Below are 24,683 nucleotides of genomic sequence, written 5' to 3' on the forward strand. Positions count from 1 at the left end.
AAAGAGAGGCAGGTAATGATCATCTCAAAAGGAGCGTGGATTTCAGATGTGATCGACGAAGTTTTCATTCAACCAACACTTAAGAAGATTAAAGGAAGATTATCAGCGGGGGTGACCTAAATTGGCTTACCTGTGGATGGATCTCTTGGTATAAATACCACCTTTTCTGTAAACCTTTCTCATTCATATACCTGAAGAGAGAGACAGCAGTCTCTGAAATATAGTACTTTTCTCTCTATATTTTGGTGTTTTTATGGGCTCCTTTTATTAGATGGAATTCTGTTGTAACAGAACATTTTTACCAGTCATATATATATATATATATATATATATATATATATATATATATATATATATATATATATATATATATATACAGTGATAACTCGACATACGAAAGGCTCAACTTACGAAAAACTCGAGATACGAAAGCAAATACGAAAAATTTTACAGCTCTACATACGAAAAGTTTTCAAGATACGAAAGGTTGTTGCTGTAAAGTCCCGAGATTCGCCCGGACCACCGAGAACAATTTTAAAACTTCCGCGCCACCAACTGAGTAAACTCGCCACAATCCTCCCGCTCTCCCATTGGTTCCTGATGCTAGTCACCCCATAAAGTCCTGCTCTCCTATTGGTCAGCATCTACCCCTGTGCTTCAAGTACTTTCTAATTGGTAAAAGGATGCTGTAAAGATTGAAAAACTGATTCATGCAATACATTTAATATTAGGTAAAGATAGAATAAAGAATAGAAATGAATGGTTATTATACTGTTTGGTAGTTTCAGTAGTTGAAGAGAGATAATGAAAATTTATGGCTTACTGTGTAAAGTGATTGCTTGGCGATTGTTCAATACTCGTAAGTGCTGGATGTAAAAAGAAGTTTGGAAGCTTTTTTTTTTTTTAGTTTATTATAGTTAATGGTTAGTTAGTAATTATTTGAAATGAGTACATGCAATACATTTAATAAAAAAAATTGTGAATTAGATATCATAAAATATAAAATAAATCAGACTGCCAACAAATACGTATTTTTCATTATAGCTGTCAGTAACTCGGTATCTCCATTAGGTAAAGATAGAATAAAGAATAGAAATGAATGGTTATTATACTGTTTGGTAGTTCTTTAGTTGAAGAGAGATACTAATGAAAATTTATGGCTTACTGTGTGCTAGGAAAAATCGTTCGTTCGGTACTCGTAAGACGGATAAGAGCTGAATGTAAACAATCGATTGGAAGGTTTTTTTTTTTTTTTTTTTTGTGTATTATAGTTAATGATTAATTAATAATTATTTGAAATGAGTACATACTGATTATTTATACATTTTATTGGCATATTCTAAGCTTTTAGCTCTTAGGTTTAGATGTCAAGAGTCATAGACTAGGCTACAGTAGCAACCGCTAACATAGGCTAGGCTTATTGCTAAGGGACATATGCTAAAGTCTTAATATATGCAGTAAAAATGGGGTTGAACATTACATGCAGTTGAATATTACTCAAGTATGTACAGTATTTTGCCTTTTTGGAGTCATATTTCTTCCGTCGGATCGGCGTCGTAACCCTAGAACATGTGTTTTAGGCCTGGAAATATAATTTACTGGGGTGTTTTTGGAGGGCTTGGAACGGATTAGCCATTTTACATGTAAAATGTGGTCCAAGATACGAAAACCTCATGATACAAAGGGCGCCTCGAAACGGATTAATTTCGTATCTTGAGGTACTACTGTGTGTGTATATATAAATATACATACTATATATTATATATATATATATATATATATATATATATATATATATATATATATATTATATATATATATAAAGCAAACTTAACTTTCTACTGACCCACTAAAGACAACACCAGAGAGACCCAACAAAAAAATAAAAATCCCATACCTGAACAGGGTTAAGACAGTGACAGACTCAGAAAATCTAACCTTTTGCCTTTACCTAACCAAATACCCTAGCCAAATCCCTGATTAACGTCCGGCAAAAGCAAATCCCCAAATACACAGGAGTAAATGAAACCCCATGCTTGGACTGTGACCAATCTTACGTCGGTTTTACAGGAAAATCACTTCCCCAGAGATTGATACAACATAAAACAGTCAGTTAGGGATGGACAACAGAGCTCAGCTATATTTAACCATATAAATAACCATAACCACAGAATAAACTGGAATTTGTCACATAATTTATAGCAGCAAATGTCGGTACAAAAGCCAGATGATAGAGTCAGCCTTGATTAAACAGACAGATTGTTAGATAGATCCAGTGCCTCAGGAAAGAATTTCAAGGGTCAAAGTAGACAGAAGATGAAAGTGGAGAAACTAAAACTGAAAATAACAGGATGAGAAGATGGACGCACTGTCTGCACTCCTGAATGAAGAAAAGGCATAATACAGTACAAGGATAAATATAAAACATAACAGATGATGGGGTTACAGAGGGCCATGGGGAAGATGAAAAATGGAAAAGCCCCAGAGACAATATTTGAAAATCAAGTGACATAATAAAAGCAGCAAGTGAACTAGTCATCAATGAGCTCAACAGAATTAATGAAGATCTAATGAAATAAGAATAAATCATTCTTACAATAAGAATATAAAGTAAAAGAAGATGTACTACATAAATTCACAATGTCCGTTTAGCTTTATTAAAAAGATCAACAACAAAAACCTGTCTTCTTGGGGTTATACCACATAATTGTGTATTTTAAAAAGGCAACAAACAAAACTGAGATAAAATAATTACAAGGGTATTACAAGCACATAGGATAACAGACTCATTAAGTAGTGCTATTACAGTACCAATCTAGAATAAAGACAGTGACAGGTTTATCGGAAGAATTTGAGATAAATAAGGGTTGTTATCAAAGATCAGTGCTATGCCATTGTAATTTGTCAAAGGAATGAAATAAGCTACAAAAGAGAGCAAAAAAGGGGGCCACTGAAAGCTGCTTTATGCCACTGACATGGTGCTAACAGCAGAATCTGAGAAAAAGAGGTGCCAATGAAAGCATGAATGTTCATGGAAATCTTCCCAAACTCATTTTCCTTTATGCAAATTTATTTTCTCCAATGATGTATGTAAAGTTAGGTACCACAGATTCATATTTCTAACTTTCAATTGTAATTCTAACCAAATTGGTTTGCTATTAAACTTTTTATTCTTCAGAGAACCCTGAGCAAGCTCAATATCTAACTTTCAATTCTGAACTGAAACAAAACTACAGGTTATTTACTCTATACCTTTCAACTGGTACCTGACAAGATATGGGACCACTTTAAATATTTTTGAAGATGATAAAACCTACAAAAACTAACAATTTTGTCAACTTACAGTATTCCCTTAATCCATCACAGCTACTTCTTTTCTCACGTGCAGTACTTGGTATCCATGTAAATCAGGTTTCAACCATAAGTGGTGTCTTATGAAAATTAAGGCTACACTTCAAGCATTTTTTAGCTAATGCCACATCTATTCTACTTTTCATTTTAATACTATCAAACTGTATTTTTAAAAGAAGAACATTCCTTTGTGGACATGAGATGCTTGTGATTCTATTACATTCCCTTAGTTTTTGTTTAAAACACTTGCAGAATGTATCCCTTAAAAGAAAAGGCTTCCCTAAAACCTCTGAAAACATTGTACTATACTCTACTCCTGCTTCCAGCACTTGGCGAGGCAGCCTTGGGCACTGCTAAAATGTTGTAAAATTTGTACTCCTTGGAAAATCAAAACCCTTTCACTAAATTTAGAGTGAATTGGGGACTGTAAACACACTTGTATCTACATACATGTACAAGAACCTGTATATTCAACAAAAAGTACAATACAGGCAGCCCCCCCGGGGTTCCATTCCTGGGGGCCTGACGCCAAACGAAAATCGCCTTTAACCGAAACTTAAAAGTCTAAAGGCACCACAATCCACCTTACAGCACCCTAGACTTGTTAACAATGCCTTAGTGTCACAACCAGATATTTTGCCATAATATGTAATAACTCGTTAATGAAAATATATGGAATTTCATTTACCTAATCATTTACTATGGTCTGCATGGTAGTTCTACAAATTTTTAATGTCAGACTGAATGAACTTACTGGTAAATCTTGGCCTAGAATGAGAGAGAGAGAGAGAGAGAGAGAGAGAGAGAGAGAGAGAGAGAGAGAGAGAGAGAGAGAGTCACCTTTTTCAGACTGCTAATGTTTCCTCCATCTCTTTTATCATATCTTCTAGTTAAACAAGCTAAAAAAGCAAATGAGAATGATAAAAGTATTGTTAGTAACGTTACAATTGTTGCTTAAACACCGCAGTCTTAAACAATCGACAATAACAGTTGTTTTGTGACAACAACCGAACTGAATCTGATAATGTTTTGCTTGCATTTCAGCAGTAGTACAATACGTATAGCAGAAAATTACCGTAGTTATGTTACAAATGACATTAAGTAGAAAAGGACTTAAATATTTTTATATTACATATACCTTTATTTGCTATGGAGAAAATAGTATTGGCAAAGAAATATAGTACTGCTAAATTTAAGCTGCAATTGTAGCTAAAGCTGAGATAACAAAATGTTCACACTACTAATGACTTTAAACTATCATGTATCAGTAACATGGATGCAACTTTACCGCAAATAATTGCGGAGAAAAAAGTATTTTAATAAAAAAATACTGGCCATGAAAAAACACATTTGACCATTGTTTTCACGCCGATAACATAAATACGCAAATATCATATTATTATGAAATAGGATGAAAATAACAAATTTAATCAGATTTTTTACACAAAAACATGCTCCCGACACCACTATTAATGAAAAAAATAACAGAGTTCATAAGAAGATGTATATATTTAAGTCATAATTCAACTTAAAAGCACTTCATATCACAAAAAATAACCTACTTACACTAAATAGAAGCAAGAAAATCGCTCTCGATCGAGTTAAATAGGGTGAAATAACCCTGCATCTGCCCTCTGCTGAATTTTCCAAACCAAAACATAAATCGCTTTATTTGCATTATATATAATAATACTGTACGTAGTAATATGAGACTAAATACAGTATTATTGGATACAGTGAGGTAAAGCATAAACTTTTAAAGGAGCCAAGGAAAAAATGCATATTCGTTATACGTATTTGTATTTTATAAGGGTCACTCTGCCCTTGGGTAAAGTATCGATAACAGACAACAGCGCCATCTATAAACAAAATAAATAACTAAGTCTACAGCTTTTTACCCTCAAATTAAATTAAAGTGGATTTCACATTAAAAAAGTCAATTTCAAATTAAAAAAGGAGAAAATCATATTTAAATAGGACAAATTCAAATTAAAAAAGATAAACTTCAGATTAAAAAAAGATGAACTTCAAATGAAAATAAATCAAAACAAATTGTTAAATATATGACCGACCCACCCACTGACCTAATAACCGACCGACTGACCCACCCACTAGCCAACTCACTGATTGACCCACCCACCGACTCACTGACCGACCGACAGACCGACCCACCCACCCACCAACTGATCTACCAACCCACCCATCCACCGACCGACCCACCAACACACCGACCACTTGACCAACCCACCAACCGACCGACTCACTAACCCACTGACCCACCAAACCACCAACGACCAACCCGCCAACCCACAGATCCACTGACTGACCCACCCACCAACAATTTGTTTTAAATTGAAATAGAATTATTCTAATTTGAAGTTCATCTTTTTTAATCTGAAGTGCATCTTTTTCATTTGAATTAGACCTATTTTCATTAAATTTTAACCTTTTTTAATTTGAAATTGACCTTTTTTAATTTAAGGGTAAAAAGCTGGAGTTCACATATATAAGTCAATATTCAACTTAAAAACACTTCACATAATGAAAAATACCTTGTCATATATGAACAGAGTTTCTAGAGATTAATTTACGATAAATAGAATCAAGAAAATCGCTCTGAATTGAGTTAATTACAGCAAAATAATCTAACCTCTGCCCTCAGCTGATTTTTCCAAACCAAAACATGATCAGTTTGTTTGTATTTTACAACACAAATAGTAATACAAGACTACATGCGGTATTATTGGATACAACAAAGTAAAGGATAACTTTTTAAAAGAACAGAGGAAAAGATGCATTTTTGTTAAGTTTATATTTTATGAGGCAGTCTCAGCACTTAGCCTAAGCCAACAATAACCAGATAATGGAGCTATAGACCCTACGGAGGGTTAAATCCAGTTATGGATATATTCAACGTGCAGTAAAACCAAAATGCTGCTAACTGATACCAACGGTAACCACAGGCTGCATATAGTATAAAATCATATATACGAGGTGCAAGACCATACTCCATATGAAAGATAAACAAAAATTTTTTTAAAAACTTTGGCCCAGCAGTGCTACTTTCATTATTTTACCATTCATGATTTCTTGGTCTCTTACCCAGCTAACCAACATACATATTGCATGCTTTAATATTCCAGGGGGACCCCAAAACTCAGATATAGCATATCAAATTCTTTAAGATTCCAGGGGACACCAAAAGTCATACATAACAAATCACAATTTTGTAAAATTCCAGGGGGACCCAAAAACTCAGACAGCAAATCTCATTCTTTAAGATTCCAGGGAGACCCCAAAATGCAGACATAGCAAATCATATTCTTCAAGATTCCAAGGGGACCCCAAAACTCTTGACACTACAAATCCCATTCTTGACGATTCCAGGGGGACACCAAAATTCAGACAGCAAATCACATTCTTTAAGATTCCAAGGGAGACCCAAAACCTCAGACATACCATATCATATTCTTTAACCCTCACAGTCCAAGTTAATATATGCTAATGCATACACACATGACTGGGCTAAATTTAAGGATGGCCAATTTAAAATAAAAAACTCATCACTAGAAAGAGGAAGAAATGCATATTCACATGGAATATTACGAAAATAAATTCTAAAAAAATGTCTATACCATCCACGGGAAGTTGTAAGTGAATAATTCCCACCTCTTGCAGGCCTCTTCTCCCTATGACAGTCATAACAAATTTATAACCTTTCTTTCTAATATATATATTTTTTATTTTATTTTGTCAAATTGAAATTACAGCTCAAACAATATCATAAAAGATAAGAAATAAAACTGAGAACAAATTCCAAGCATATTTATTGTAAAATGTTTACAACGCATCCTTGGATGGGAATTCGTGACGACATTCCCCCTTACCACCTCGAGCAAGACTGAGGGCTTTTAAGCTCACTCACACTCTTATAGGGTGATCTGAAGAGTTGCCAATAGTGATATATGTAACTAAGAACATTTTTCCTGCTAAATTCGTTCAAATTGTATGGCGCCAAATCTTGATCACATATGTACGATATTCATCCACTGCCCCGAGGCTATCTGTGATCCCATATATACGATACCAGGGCTGTGGGGGTTAAGGTTCCAAGGGAGACCTCTAAACTCTGACATAGCAAATCACATTCTTTAGGGTTCCAAGGGGAACCCCAAAACTCTGACATTGCAAATCACATTCTTGAGTTCTCACAAGTATGGTAATATTTCTCATTCAAAGCTCACTGTACATTTTTCCACATTGTAATATTGATTATGGTGTCACTTTCAAACTAAATATTATTTTGTGCTTACCTCAATATTTCAAAAATGGAAAACAACAGACAAAAAATTAAATGACAAGTTGAAGTGAGAACAAATTTTTGTGCAGTATCATTTATTCATCACTCTCAAATGAGTAACTTGTCTTGGTCTACTTTTGACCCACCATTCAATCTATAATAATACACAATTCTAACCTCTAGTCAACAAGCATTACCTTTCCAAAAACATGATGTTAATCACATTTAGTACAAAAAACTTTAAAATTCACTCATAAATAACTTATAACAACAGAGTAATAGTGATTTTCACATGCTTAGTTTTATATTATTGCATGAACACATGGGAACTTTTGGAGTTTCTAAAGAATATTTCACTCATTACTATAAAAGAAAAACAATCAAAAATACAGTACTACTTTCTGCAATACTCTACAATTAAACACTATCAATGACTTGTTTCACATGTGATCATATCTCAAGCTATAACAACATAACACTATCAGAAGATAAACATGGAAAGTGAGATTGATAAATTTCATTCCTTTTTTTTACAGATAAAAAGCTATCTGACAGACTGACCTCTAAAATAGTATTTATACTACTGAATTATTACTGCAATGCTGCTATTATTATGCATATACAACTTAAATGACAAAGGCTACTCTAATTGACAGGCAAGCTTTCACAAAATGGATTGCCTATATGAGAGAGAGAGAGAGAGAGAGAGAGAGAGAGAGAGAGAGAGAGAGAGAGAGAGAGAGAGAGAGAGAGAGAGAGAGAGAGAAAATAACAGGCACTTCAACAAACTTCAACTTGAACCTTAAAGACTTTTGGGAGGATCAAAAACATGGCTGTGGTAAAAAACTCCATTATGGATGACAAGTTATGAGTTTAGCAATAACCTTCCATCATAGTTGCCATAAACTGATTTTTCATAACTATTGTAGCATCTTTAAACATTAAAACCGTCAATGCCATAGCATCAGGATACACTGAAGCTAGCTGTGAACTGAACTTATGTTTAAAAAATATCCGCACAAAAAGTAAAACAAATATTCACTTTGTACCATAATGATTGATAAATTTCCTTCCAATGATATACATACATCCAACATTGCTTTTTAACTTGATTAATGCACATAAAAAACATGAAGGAAAATCAGGAATGGGCAAAAATTATGATTTTCTATTTTGGTCCACTTTAATGATAAATTCCTTTAAATGTCCCTTATTTGCACAGTTGAATGGGTTAAATCATTTCCTCCCACCCTTCAAATTATATCTCTACCTGATTTCAAAGTACTGATGGTAAATTTGTTTTTATTTTCTAGACATTGTTGGAGTCTCATGGAATATAATCTACAGGTCATCCTTACATCATCAGTCTAATAAGGATAACACAACTGCTGTTCATTAACCCTCCAGAAACAGCTTCCCAAATGCTTAACATGCTGCTTAATCGAAGAGCATCCTAAAGTATATCATCAATATTATGATATAAAATATGTACACGAAGTCTTCTTTTATATTATACACAGTTTAATCGATATATGATCATGAAGTCTGTGAACTTGATAATCCACTTGAGTATCAAACAAAAAGATGGCTTTAGCCAAAACAGTTTTCCACTCGCACAAAACCAAGTACAAGCTCAAAGATGAAGCTATACGTTCACCCTTTCTGCCAATATTAGATCAACTCACAAGCACATGAGAAATTTATTATACATCATCCTTAACAAAGTGATACAGTCTGCCAATGGAAAACACAATAAATCATGATATAAACCCCAAGTCAAATCACCTGACCTTCAGTCCTCCCAAGGCATCCATGTAATCAGATATGACATTCAATGCCTGCAAGAATTATAAACCATTCCAAAATGGGAGCATTATACCATGTGAAGCAGATCATCAACTTCCTAAAACTGAGGAATCCTGAAGAGACCACTTGTTGCCAGTAATTAAAACTCCTCTTAAAGCTTCTGCCACCTCACAGAAAGTGCCATTTACAGAGTACACTGCTTAGGTGCACTATGGTGGAAAACATTCTTTGCACGTCTTTAAACCCCAGCTGCATTGCTTCCTGCCTTTTATTTTTCCTACATTTCCTTTGTTCTCTTCTACCAGTGTGTGCTGCTTCTTCACTTAGCTTCAATTTTAATCATTCACTTAATAGAGCAAAATTCTGGGCAAAGCCTGAGAGATACTAGAAATATCACGGTCTCATTATCTACGATACATAATAATAAAGCGGTTGCCGAGACAAAATATCAAAATGCTACCCATTCTCAGCTAAAGCTTTCTCAAACTTACAATTGAAACTGCCTCCTGTAACATCACAAAACCATCACTACATGAAAAATTATGCAATATGTGCAAGAATTCAATGCTGCCAACTTACCTCACACAGAGTAGAAATTTTAAATATACAACTATTTCTGAATAACGAGGGCTCATTCAGTTAAACTGCTCTTCCATTTCATTTGAATGTTCAATTCAGGAAAAGACAGGAAAAGCTAAATCATAATATCACCACCAAAGACCTCTGAAACTTTTGTAAAATCCCTTATCTAAAAGGGTAAATCTTCTATCAAAAGTAGTGATGCTGACTTTTATTCACTTTTTGTTGAGAGTATTCATTCTTCATGAAATGAAGCTTAATCCAACAAAGTGCATCACACTTGCTGTGAAAAGTTTTTTGGCAGATAGTAAGTGGCCCAGAGTAATTAGTTACTAGTTGGGAAGTATGTCTGGAAACCATGCCAGCATTCTTCACTTTCAATCTTTCTACTTGATAACTCTGGTAAGTCTATAAACACTAGAAAGAATGACATTGCTAACATTTTGGACACTTTCGTTCTTCCTTATCCGTAATGAACTATATATACTGTACTCCATATTTGTGGAGTAGTAGATTAAGTGATACAGACGTAAGAGGAAATTTCAATCAAGTCACTAATTTACTAACAATTGTACATTTTTTGCTTCATTGTGACCCAATGCCACTTCCTACTGTTTGTTGCATGTCTCAGTATCACAAGAGTTAAAGTACCAATGACATCTAGCATAACAATTAGAAACAGTCCTCAAATTGGATATTCAGACAGCCAGCAGTGAATGAATATGCTATTTCCTTGTTTCCAACATTATTCTTTCTTTCTTTCTTTTCCTTTCTATAAATCTTCAGCTGAAAACCCTTATGGACAGATACAACTGACTAGAAACCCAAGAAGACTCCAAGGGAAATCAGCCTGCAGACAGATGTTATACGGAAAGGTGAAAGGTAGTAAATAAATATGAGGAAATACAAAACTTACACACCTGAAATTCAGGAGACAGCAACAAAAAAGCAGGAATGAAGTTGCTCCTTGCTGAAATATTAGGAAATCAGAAGATTCCACAACTGTACTAGGTAAACTATTCCACATTTTAGTTGTAGCCCAAATAAAACTCTCAGCAAACTTAGTATAGTATCAAACTAGATGCTATATAAAAAAACAACACATTGTTTGTTTGTTTGTTTGCTTGTATGGTATTTTTACATTGCATGGAACCAGTGGTTATTCAGCAATGGCACCAACGGCTTTACGTGACTTCCGAACCACATAACACATTGTTTGTGGCAACACCTTGCCTAGTGTTGCAAGCAAAAACAGCTGGGTCAGGTACAGAGGCGTTCAAAGGATTTTTTTTTTAGTATATTTTACACTACACAACAAAAAGAACTCATTTCCATCTATGCCACAAGTTAACACTCATGAGTTGTCAAACTAAACTTGAACTTGAATGATGACATAATTCTATCCAAGAGTTTTGTGGTGCATGAGAATGGACTTAGCCCCTTAGGTGATGCAGCAATATTTCCCATCCTCCTAACAAAAATAAAACTTGAAAGTCAAGCTAATCTTCTGAAAACAGTTGTAATTTTCAGAGTAATAAATCAGCAAAATAACAATAATCTTAGGCACAATGAAATCAGCAGTCTCTAAAAGATGGGGAAGATCCCGTTAAGGTTTATGCTACCATGAGAGTCAGGGCACTTAACACAACTTAAGCTCACCGGTTAGTTTGTTCAAAAAGACTTGAGCCATAGTTCTGCCTTCTGTTTATGGCAATGTACAACAATTCCATCAGTTCCTAAAAGGGGACGCATGTTTGAATCAACTCCATACAATGATAACTTAAGGGTGGACCACCACTTGAGAGTAGGAGCTCCTCCACAACCTCATTATAAGCTCTCTCATGTACTACCTGAGCTTGACAACTAAACTCAATGAAAAATGCCACAAAAAGTTTGATTAATAGTGCCTCTCTAAATTATAAGGTTATTGTTTTTCACGGTAGCCTGAGAAGAGCTGTTATTAGGCTCAGAAGTCTGGATAAACTAATCCTTAATAATAATAATAATAATAATAATCATGGTAGGCAAACTTACAACCACATTAAATCTCAATTTATCTTTACGGTAAAACTTGAGGATTTTATCATTAATTCTGCTCTCAATAATATTCTTATGATGAATTTACACACTCCATAATATTCCGACATAAATATTGCTCCAACTAAAGTAGTACCCCAGACTTCGAACTTAATCCATTCTAGAAGGCTGTTCGAAGTACAATTTGTTCGATTTATGAAACAAGTATCCCCATAAAAAATAAAGGGAATCAGGATAATTCGTTCCAGCCAACCCAAAAAGTCCCCCTTTTCACATTTTTTCTATAATTAATGTGCTCAAAAGTCAAATTAAGAGTGTAAAGTAATGAAACAGTACGTTATATGGAGTAAAATTTTCTAAATTTTATTTTTCCTGTGTACGATTTACAACCGTTTGGTAAAAATGGCGCCGGCCGGCTGGGGGATGAAGTGGGGAGATATGGGAACCCTTTGAGGAAACTGAATTGGCTGCAGTACGCAAAGGTTGAGAGAGAGAGAGAGAGAGAGAGAGAGAGAGAGAGAGAGAGAGAGAGAGAGAGAGAGAGAGAGAGAGAGAGAGAGGGTAATCAGCGTGTTTACATCAACTTACTGTTGGCAAATGGCAGTCTTTTAAAATAAACATGAGGATTTTCCAAACAAGTAATAAGTTAAGAATGCAAGAAAAGGAAAGAGATACAATAACTTTTCCCAAGGGAGCCGTTTAAACAATCGAAGGCATGCAGAAGCTGAAATCGGAGCCAGTTTGTTTATTACAGAGTTGAGTTACTTTTACAGTAGTAAAAAATCATAAAAACAATTCTCACTAAACAGGCATTTTACTGTAACAAAAATAAAAGTGATTCGGGCAGATCGAGCATAAGTGGGAAGCAGAGCCCTTCTTCGCTCTCCTCTCCTCTCCTCTCCTCTCCTCTCCTCTCCTCTCCTCTCCTCTCCTCGCTCCTCTCTCCTCTCCTATCCTCTCCCTCTCCTCTCCTCTCTCAGTGCACCGAACACTGACTCGAGCAAGCTTTTTTTTTCCCAACTGTAATGCATTTTATTGTTTTCATGTTTTATCATTATTTTAAATTTATTGTGAAATAACACTTCATTTTCTATGTGAATTGCTACTGCTTTTACATATATTACAGTAAAGATGCTACTGTCTCTTCTCTCCTCAACACCACCATAACGCACGATACCTTAAAATCATTCATTCATTATTCCTCAAAAATATAAACGGCCCCTCCCTATGCCTCAAATTACCTATGTATCACTGTGTTGACAAATGATTTTGTTGATCACTATGCTAATTTTGACTGTGAAAAGCTTTGTTCTTTCATTTACTATTTTGTTAATATTTTTCAACTAAACTGTCTCACTCGGCGCACCAAACACTGGCTCAATTAAGACTTTTTTTTTTTTTTTTTCCTTTTTTCTATACTTCATTTGATTGTTTTCATATTTTATGTTAAATTTATTGGGAAATTCCCTTTTTTATGTGGATTGTTATTGCTTTTACATACATACAGTAATATTTTAACTCTCTCTTCTTCTCTCCTCAACATATCAACACTCCCTCATTCAGTCTCAAGTCACCTGGGCGTGATGTCACCGTGGTTACATACGATTTTAAAATCTTTTATGCTAAATTTTATATTGTGAAAGCTAAACTTAATATTAAATGCTTTATACTTTTATTAATTTTGTTGAATATGGTTATCATTAAACTATATATTGTAAATGAAAATATGTTTTAATACAATTTAGCTTGTAAGACCCAGTAGGCCGTCGAATACAAGTATAAACTAGATAATTAGTCAATTCGAAATATGAGCATTTGTTCAACAAACGATACAAAATTTTCTAAAAAATTTTGTTCGAAAAACAGATACTATTTCAACATAAGGAACGTTCAACAAACGAGGTACCACTGTACTATTATTCCTCAGCACAAAAATTATTTTTAGCACTGTCAACAACAGCCATATTCCAAGCAATGTCTATGGAAGTTTTAATTTTCTGAAAATGTCCTAATATTTAATAAGTAATTTCAAAAATATATCACATTAACTAGGTCAAATACAGCTCTCGTGTCCAACTGCACAATAATACACTAATGACATAAACTAAACACTTCCAAAAATCATATTAAAATCCAATGCTTCCTCCACCTTTAAGATATATGTGGTGAGGTAATCTCTTCCAGTTCTACAACTAAGATGCCTAATGCATCTATTAGTTTTTATACACAAGGATATTGTGTCATGAATAAACAAAATGTTTACAATACCCACTAATTACATAGAAATGTTATTCTTATGATAAAATTAAGTTTCATATATACTTACCAAGTAATTACATAGCTTTAGGTTTTCAACCATAGCAGCACAAAGATTCAAAATTCAAGGCAGCAATTCCATTGTTGTAGTGTAGGTGACAAACCCCATTCACTTTCAGGGAAGAGGAGGAACAACATAGCAGAGTTCAATTCGTTTGTGTCGTGGTGTGCATACGAGGGGTGGAAGGAGGGCTCTGATTCTGTAATTACTTGGTAAGTATATATGAAGCAACTTTGCCATAAAAATATAAATTTTCATAATAAAATTTATTATTTGGATACTTACCTACTGTTAAATTTAGCTATATCTCCCCACCAATTAGGCGAGTCAGCATTCAAACAAACAAAAAATCGAATGGCTGCACGGATGACTGTCTAGTTTACCTGTTCTCCACCAGGTATGTTTCAAATGTTTTAGCTCTTGTCAGAATTCTCCTTGACAACCCACTAAGTTGTGGGGAGGCTGGGTGGGTCTACTTTAACAGTAGGTAAGTATCCAAATAATGAATTTTATTATGAAAATTTATATTATTTGAGATGAACCTTACCTACTGTTAAATTTAGCCGATTCCCACATTAGGAAGAGGATGGTGGGTAGTGCAGCTAGACAAAATTCCGCTCAGCCATTCGAGCTAAAGGTTTCCTATACGAAACCCAAAACATTCTCACCTGATCTGGAATCCTTGGTGGATTTTACTACCACCAGAAGTTGGATTCCATTCAAGGAGCAAAGCTCTCACATGTATGCAGCAAAGAGCAGCCTTGCAGAGAAAACGGCTTCGATTCAGCCAGCATGAAACGCAAGTGGTATGAGGGACCCCTGTGCCTGGGTCCAAAAGCCCTATAAAATGACAGTCACTTAAAATAAATACCTTTACAATATAAAGGTATACTCCTATACAAAATTTGTACCTTCACGCTCCAAAAAATATTAAAAACGGGGATTCAAACAAAAGAGCCTAAAGAATTGCTCTTTTCTTTTGGTTTAGGAAAAGACTACCCACTACTAGTAGCGGATTAAGGGCTTTACTGTTTTCAAACACAATTCTGTATACTTAAGGTAGTGATCGGGCAAAAACTGAATTGTACTTCTACTACTGTGACACATCAATCCTATTCTGAAGTGACAAATAGACTTAACTCTAAATGAAGTTGCAACTGATGCTCACATTATGAATGTTCAACTTCAATAACAATAGAAGATATGGAGCTAGTTCTCATGCACTAGCCTATCCATTATGTCACAGAGGACCTTGTGTTCCTTTACAAAGTTTCTAAAAATCACAACACAAAAGGTTAACTTTGCCTCTTCCAGGCTTAACCTTCACAAATACATTCTGGGTTTTCTAAAGCCACAAAACAAAAGTTAACTTTGCCTTCAAGTTTAACCATTGGCAAAGGCAAAGGTTAACTTTGCCTCTTCCAGGCTTAACCTCCACAAATACATTCTAGGTTTTCTAAAACCACAAAACAAAAAGTTAACTTTGTCTTCAAACTTAACCGTTGGCTTTCTGAAACCACAGAACAAAAGGTTGATTTTTGCCTCTTCCAGGCTAACCTTTGACCACAACATCTGTTTTTGTTTTTCTTAAAACCACAAAACCAAAGGTTAACTTTGCCTCTTCCAGCATTTACCTTTGACAAAGATGTTAGAGTTTTCTAAAAGGATGATAAAAATGTTCTAGGTTTAACCTTTAAATTTAAATGCCCAACAGGATAGAGAAGTTTCCTCCCCCACCCCAAGGGGTTACATTGGAATTCTTACAGGGAACTGTAAAGCATAGCCTTAACATCACCCTCAGCTCTAAGGCAGAAAGCTAAAATAGCATTCATTCCCTTTACACCTGCTTAAAGAAGGGTGCTGACAATAAATTTACTTATTAACCACTGATAAATAAAAGGTTTTACAATAAATTCAGATAAAGTTTAGACCCGCATCTAAACTCCAGAGAGAGACTGATATAGAGATGCAGGGGCTTCAATCTCAACACCTTACAGTGCTGGTCCTCAGCAAGATCTAAAAGTACTTGATGCAATACCGAGGAAAGTACGTATGGAACAATAACTTTGGAAGTAGACAGTGAAAAGTCTTATCTCCTCTAAACAGAAAACATTGACATATACAAGGTTCCAGATACTGAAAATTCCTCCAGAATGGTACCCTCAGCAACACACAGACCACTGCTTCTGACCCCAGGCCATGTCAGTTTTAAATTAAGGACAGATCCTATGATAACTTGAAAATCTTATTATTGGAAGGGACATCCTAACATCTCCAAGCAGTTAAGGAGATGCCTCAGTCAATGGAACTGTATGGAATTGTGAAGTAGTTGATTTCGTCTCAACAGAAGAATGAGACATCTACCAAGAGCATTGGATTTTCTGAAAATTTTTGCCCTGAGGCTACAAAGGCTCTACAGGAGACTGAGCAATTCTTGAACTTGAAATTGCTTAACAGAATTCAGAGTAGATACAAGGGGCAGGCTGTCAAGGTAATTGCTTTATAGCAAAGGAAGATAAAGGAAAGGAAAACACATCTTCGAGAAGTTCTACAGCACGGAAGCATTCGCACATGTGATTGGAGGTGCCTGTTCTCATGATGGTTCTAGAATCGGCAGGAGTGTTGTGGAACGCGACAGGCGCCGAAGTGTCGTGAGAAACGCCACGACTTCTGATGCAATACTTCGTCGAGAAACTTCTAAATTGTTCCGGTAATCTCGGGAGTCTGTGACGCTCGCCGTAGGCTCCGCCCCCAGGATGCTGTATAAATATGACGGACGAAGTAGGAGAAGGGAGATCATCAGTTAGTCACAGAGTGCAGATACCATCAGTAAGAGCCACAGATCCGATTATCAGTGAGAGATCAGCAGCAGAGATCGTCAGAGAGAGATAAGAGAAAAAAGGAACCAACGTAGGACCAGAGGAAAAGACGCTCAAGAGTTGGTTGAATTCTGGTCAAGTCGTCTTCAGGAGTGGACGACCGAGTTATTTCGACGTTGATCAAGACTTCAGAGAAGAAACGTTCAGCTAGAGGTTTTGGGGAGTTCCTGTCCTTCAAGTATCAAGAGTAGACATTACTCTCTGCAATACAGTCAAGAAGACGTCCGCAATCGCAGTTCTCCTTTTGTGAAGCCATCGCTTCGAGTCGCAAGACTGGCCAGCAAGTATTTGAATTACTCACTGTTCCCCCAGTTCATGCATTGTAAGATTTTACGTTTTTTATGTAAATAGGAGATACCATTCTGCATTTATCTTTGTTAGTAAGCTTGTAAATAAACCTTTGTTGTGTTAGTGTTTCTTTCTATATTCGTATCCCCAGTTTCAACTGTTGGTGTTGAATTCTTTTTGTTTATAATAATATCGAACCTGAAGCGGACCTCTCTCAGAGGCCATAACACAGGCCTATGAGTGTCAATTAGGCAAAATTTAAGGAAACATCCACTGCTCAAGCTTGAGGGCCAACATAGTAGTAGTAGTAATCATTCGGATGTCCCTGTTTATCTAGGAAGCTAAATGAGTGTTCCTTAAATCCAGACCAAGTGCCAAACTTACAGATGTAAAGGCCCTTGTAGGCAGTTGTTCTTCCTGAATCCCCAATTGCTAAAACACTGTCCTTCCACAGAATGAATGATCAAACCAATATGTTGTTTCAGTTCACTCAAAGCAGCAAACTTCCACAAAACCTTTGTTTCTGACTGGGAATAAACCTGCTAAGCATCCTGAAGTCTTTCCACTGCCCTGACATCTAAAAAGTTTTACCAGGTGTAGTGTTGACCATTCTATGTTGCATGAAAGTGTAATAACTAGTTAAACTCTGTGTTGCATGACAGAGGGAAAAGACCAAAACTTGGACTTAGGTTTAAGAACAAAATGCACGATTCCTGGTTACAGAGTCCCTCCTACAGTCCTGGAGCCAAAGTTGGTTCTGGATTACTTACAAATTTAATGAACGTTATTTGTAAGTCGTAATTCTTACGCTGAAACTGTACATTAATTGAGCATGATTTCTGAAAATATCCCGTGAGGCCACGTTTCCTAATGAGGAAAAGCCCTTACCATATAGGAAGTTTCCTTCAATTCTAAGGTTCTTCAAGCAGCACATGCCTATTCATCTTGACCGCCAAGCATGCATACATAGGTATCATCCCCACATCACTAGATAAAAATGGGGATATAAAGAATTAAGGGGGCCGGCCGGCTAATGCCATTTTTTAAGGACAGGACTTTGATATTCATACCACTTAATAAAGTGACTTGGGACATCTCCAAACCACATATGATTTTTGTCTCTGACCTTCAGTTTTGTGACGTCAGGGCAATTTATCCCGAAAATAACCAATTTTCAAATTCTATCTCCTCCCTTGATATTTAATATTAAGACCTAGGATTAATACCATATATAGACCTGATGTAGACCTCCAATCGAATGAGCAGTTTTTTTTCTAAAAGTCATTTTTTTGCTAGATATGAATTTTTCAATATGGTAAAAAAATAAACCCTATAAATCAGGAGAAAAAAATTTATAAAAAAAAAAGACGAAACAAAAATTGGAAAAAAGGGCTCTATTTGATTGTTCTATAATGTTTTTCTGAGTTATATACCAAATTCCAATGTTATAGCTTTAAAACTAAGTGAGAAGATAGATTTTGAAGGTCAATAAGTATAGTTTTGAGATACGGGCGTTCAAAGTTTTCCTTCGTATTTCTATTAAGACAATGTTAATAAATAATGATTATTATGAATGTATATTTCTTTTTTGTGTATTAATAAACCAAAACTATTTTATTTATCATAATTTAATCATAAATGATGATCCCTTTGCCCATGTATCGTAGCTTGGGGCACTGCGTCAGGCAAGACAGGGCACTCCTTCCTACGCAACTCTCTCTCTCTCCTTCAGTAACTCGGCTTATTACAGCAAATTTTCTTCTTCTGTATGTTACCTAGATGTTTTCCTAGTATTTTCCGTTTTGGCATGATGAAATTCTTGCCGAAACAAAAATAAACAAACGTAAATGCAAGAGAATGTCAAGAGGTGAAATTCGAAGTTGTACTCTCTTTTTACAAAGACAATGTTAATAAATCATGATTATTATGAATTTCATATTCCTTTTTGGGTATTAATAAACCAAAACTATGTTATTTATCATAAATTAAGATCCCTTTGCTCAAAGATCATAGCCTGGGGGACAGTGTGACGTGTGCTTCAGGCAAGACGGCCGCGTTTACTTCCTACGCAACCCTCCCTCTCTCTCTCTTCACTAACTACGCTAATATCGCATATATGGTGATATTCTGTAATCATATTAGAGCGAATTTCCTTCATCTTTATGTTAGCGAGATGTTTTCCTTGTCTTTTCCTCATTGGCATGATGAAATTCTTGCCGAAACATAGATAAGCATATGTAAAAAGCAAGCGAATGTCAGAGGTGAAACTCTTAACGTGTAATCTACTTGAAGTCTCTGCTCCTAATGATCATGGTTGACGTTGAACTTCCCTCTGCACCCACGGAATCTCTACAGATGCCATTTCTCACAATTTCTTTGACAATAATTATCAAAATTTACGATAACAGAAGAAATATTGCATTTTCTTGAACGGATGAATGTTTTAGGCTTATTGAGTTATGTTTACTAATTACCCTGTAACTACGAAAGTAAGAGGAATTTTGACAAAATATTTCGTATACGTATTCTCAATTGCCATATGAAGCTCCATGAATTTTTTCATGACTGCATTTTTTGCCCTATACCACCATATACTGTATAGGGGTTCTGGCCGGCCCCCTTAACAATATAATGCTTAGAAATTGAGCCAGAAGAAGCAACAGGTCCTTGGCCTTTGGAATACTGCTGACAGAGTTGGCTAACTTGAATCACTGATTCAGTAGAAGTGTCTTGCTCCTAAAGTCGACACCATCTACCAATGTGCAACAAGTCCCTGACATAACTTATAGAGGGCTACACACAAACCCAAACAAAGTGGACAGAACAGCAACACCTTCTAGTAAAAACATTTTGAAGGAACTTGCATGACTATGGATGTATGGTAAGTGGAATACATTCTGCATGTGTACCACAAGTCTGACCGTTCTCTGGAAAGGCACTAAAACCATGCTAGAAAACCAACAAGTATATGGGCAGACACTTACTGTTGTTCAGTCTCCAAACGTCCAAGAATATCTCCAATTGCTTATGGGTGTCTTCCTAAGGAATTACCCTTGGACCAACATTCCCTCTATATACAATCTCCTACTAAGAGAGACTTATGAGAGATTTCTGCTGAAGACAAGGGAAGCTATAAGAGGGAGATTAAACCAGTGGAGGACAACCAAAAAGAATCACAACTGCCCTTCACCGTCTCCACCATATAACGTACTGGTCCCATGTCTCTCCATGCATGTTAGGAGATTGCAACTGTCTATATCCCAGAACCTGAATCTGCACTTATCCCAGAAAAGTATAAAATAAGACTACCAATAGATAATCCCTCTCCTTAAACCGAGCTGCATAATCAGACAGGAAGCAAAAGTGTTCTCATTTCTTCCAAACTGAGTGAGTATAAGCATGAGGACATTACCCTGCAGCATCAGAAATTAGTTATTTGTTTCCTCGCTAAAAACTCCTGCTGGGTTTGTGTCTCCATCTCTCTAAGAAGTCACAGAGACGAGACAACATAGATAAAAGGTAATAACAAGTTAGACTGAAAATCCATCAGCATGTCTGTCAGCCTCGAGTTCATTTCCCAACAGGAAGAGAAAGAAAGCGAACCTCCTACTAAAGACGGTTAAGGACCAATAAGTGTTGTACAGCAAAAGGCGGCCTTCGGCTCTCCGCAACTTTAAAAGACAAGATGACAAGCCAAGGCAGACACAAAGGGAGATTGTGTGTCCCAGGTTCAGAAAAGTGTTGGTTCTCTTCTCCAATATTTAGAGGGTGCCAAAATACACTAAGACAAATATTCTCTATGTGGTCTCTATCCACAACAAAATGAGGATACAGCAAGCCGTAGTGTGGCAACAAACGCTGACCGGCCCAAACGAGTTCTTCCAACTCCATTCACTCTTCTTCCATCAGCGGGCGACGGGAGGAGACAGCTGAAGACAGGAGGTAAACAAAAGAGCTTAAAGGATTGCTCTTTCTCTGCAACCCTTGGCGACAAAAAGCGACACTTGTCGATAAGAGGTGATAGCAGCCGAGTGCTGTATCCAATCCACCATGATTCAATGAGAGGAAGACAGTTTAAACGACTCGGGACTCGGCCAAGTCCGCACGAGTTAACTGCATTCACACGAGTCAAGTCCACAGCAGGGTTCCCAGATGTATCAAGACAAAATTATTGTACCAAACCTCTTCAAATTATCGTATTTGATTAACAATCATTTATCATACAAAGGGTCAAGTTATCATACTCGTACGATAATTACTGTACGTCTGGGAACCCTGGTCCACAGTCCACACGAGTTGATGAGGGAAAGAGAACGAGGCGCCAGAAGTGGGAGGCAGTGGGAGAGGAGTTACAACGACGCTCCCGCGTCGTCCGAAAGTGATCATACATACTTGAAAGGATTCCTATATGAAACTAAGTTAGTAATCTCTAAAGCTAGAATATCTAATTTGGTGAGAACTTAGATACTACAGACAGTGTAGACTTGAAAGAGAAACATTGATCGAGGCAGTAGTAAGAGATTTGCCAATAAGAGAAACACTAATTGAGGCAATAGTAAGAGATTTGCCAATAGCCAAAGAGGAAGCACGCAAAGAACGAACACAAGCATTACAAAGAAAATGGAATATGCTGGCAAACGAAAATTACGAAAATTTAGAATAACCAAAACATGAGAGAGATAAGCAGTCGACATATCTGTGTAAAACTCGCTACAGATACATTATCATCTCAATAAAATGTCTATACCTATATCATATATTATTAAGCCTATGCATGCTAACATCTCAAACTAGGTGTTGAAGACGACAGAATGCGCCTACAGAGCGAGCATTAACGCTTACCAAAACGGTCCTTATGTGAACTCTTTTACGGTCCTAGACGATCACTTTAGCGGTCCTTTGGCGAACACTTTAAACGAGATTCAGACCATGAAAAGGGCGAAGTAGGTATTGGAGGGCACAGAATCCCATTGTCCTGAGAACCGACCCAGTTCCCCGGCAGCGGACGTTTCCAACTGTCGCAGGGCAGTCCTAGGCTCGGGCTACGTACAGACGAGGGCACCAACACCTTACTTCTAACAGGGAACGCAAAAATGAGTGCACACTATGGAGGGATTTGGAACATTCCTGTCACGAACTCAGCTCAAATTGTATTAGAACTAAAAATAGGCTAATGTTCTAACTTCTAACTTCTCGTTACGCTTTTCCTGAACCAAATGGGGAGCAGAAGGCGGAACTACAAAGGAAGTCAATACTAGCCTACTAAAATGCCTAGTCTGAGTAGGGACAGCCTGACTGGTCTAAGTCCTGATCTAACTAATTGTTTTTGCAATCTATTAGTTTCCAGTCTTTCCTATATCAGACATACATATTCAGGCATAAATTTCTCAAAACAATTCGCTACATTCTTCACATCTAGTAGTTCCAAGATCACACTCTGTACTAGATTAGATTTCACATTGAACCTAGATTTGAGGCTGGCAATGGGATCGAGTTTGGATGCATGGGAACCAGGCACAGGAGTATGTGGTAACGTAGTAGGAGGGCTAGGGATAGGGAAAATAGCAGGAAACAGTGATAAAGGGATAGTATTATTATCTACTAGCCAGGTCAATGGAGCAGATTCGAAATTAATCCTATTTTCAGCTCTAGAGGCCACCTTTCTTTTTTTCTCCCTCTCAAACTTTTCCAAGTGAGACTTTAACACCTTCCATTTCAACCCAGTCCTGACATTCACTGCAAGTCTTCTCCCAATTATACTCTTGTCCCATACATTTAACACACTTAAGAGTTGTGTGACAACTTAGTTAACCTAGTCTTACATCCCTCAGTGCAACAGCGAAAGCTAGAGGAACTACTAGAGTCTGTCTTTATGATCCAGAAAAAGCTAGAATATCAACTAGAAGCTAATGAAACAACTAATGATGAAGGCCACAACAAAATTTGAAAACTTTACCAATTTTATGAAAATACTCTAAAAAAAACCATGAAGAAAGGGTGAAGAGAACACCTGATGTTAGTTAGGGAGCCAGCAGGCAACAAATTGTGCTCTCTGCTTTGTTGTTCCTCTTCTTCCCTAAAAGTGAGTGGGGTTTGTCACCTACACTAAAACAACTAAAGTGCTACTGCGAATTTTGAATTTCTAGGTTGCCTTGGTTGAAACCTATAGCTATGTAATTACTTGGTAAGTAACTTATAAAGATATAAGTTTTACATCAAGACGCCATCACTTCAGTTCTGTACATACACATACTGTACTGTATAACCAAACTTAGAGAGGAGTCTTAAAAAAAAGATGAACTATAATCAAGACATAGCATATCCAACATAAGCAATAGTTCATATGTACAAACACTAATAGTTTTATCAAGAAGAGGAATTATTTCATTTTCTTTGGAAATCAAATACAGTTTTGAGGTAGGAAAGCAACAAAGACAGGGTGATAATGGAGAGATGATGGTTGGAGGTTGTTTCATCAAAGAGCAGCCCTTCAAGCCCTCTCTGCATCTGATGAACATAAGTACCTACTAAACAATTGCTCCTATCACCACCTATTTCACATCTACGAATAATTTGACCTGGGAATGGTACCAATTATGTAAATCCAAGCAATTTTTTACATTTATTCGTTCATCTTTCATACTTTCTACTAATACTTTCTACCAACTCCTAATGCTTTATTTTATATATACTTTGTAACTAATGATAATACGTAATGACATTTCTACAAACTTTAAAATTCAGAACCTCACGATACTTCTCACAATATGATACAAATTTGAGATGGCGATGCTGTCACCTCAACCAGGACCAAACAAACTTTTCCATTAATCCATTATGAAAAAACAATTCCATATAAACCAACTCACCCAAATCTGTTCCTGTAAGGCCTTGGACGTCGTTCTTCTGAGTCTGGGTTATCAGTGTCGCTTGAGGACTCATGTTCGTACCCACGACGGTCCTTAGCTGATGCCATCATTCCATTACACTTACGCAACCTGCAAGTACTGTGCATTGAACATTGGCATCATACCTATTAAAAAATACCTAGCTTCAAGAGGCATGTTTACAAGAACAGTCAATCAACAGTCCAAAGTAAAATGAGAATATTGTATATTGGTATTCT

General features: G+C 36.3%; 1 protein-coding gene across 11 annotated transcripts in view; it reads right to left on the reverse strand.

The window, feature by feature from the left end:
- The window catches only part of LOC135202561 (uncharacterized), a 356,003-nt gene that overhangs the window by 272,292 nt on the left and 59,028 nt on the right, over positions 1-24,683 (reverse strand). For all 11 annotated transcript variants that reach the window (XR_010311764.1, XR_010311763.1, XR_010311762.1 and 8 more), the window contains exon 2: positions 24,427-24,555. The gene's annotated coding sequence lies outside the window, so the exon portion shown is untranslated. The remainder of the gene's footprint in view (positions 1-24,426; positions 24,556-24,683) is intronic.

Source organism: Macrobrachium nipponense, chromosome 30, assembly GCF_015104395.2.
Source record: "Macrobrachium nipponense isolate FS-2020 chromosome 30, ASM1510439v2, whole genome shotgun sequence".
Taxonomy (NCBI): Eukaryota; Metazoa; Arthropoda; class Malacostraca; order Decapoda; family Palaemonidae; genus Macrobrachium; species Macrobrachium nipponense.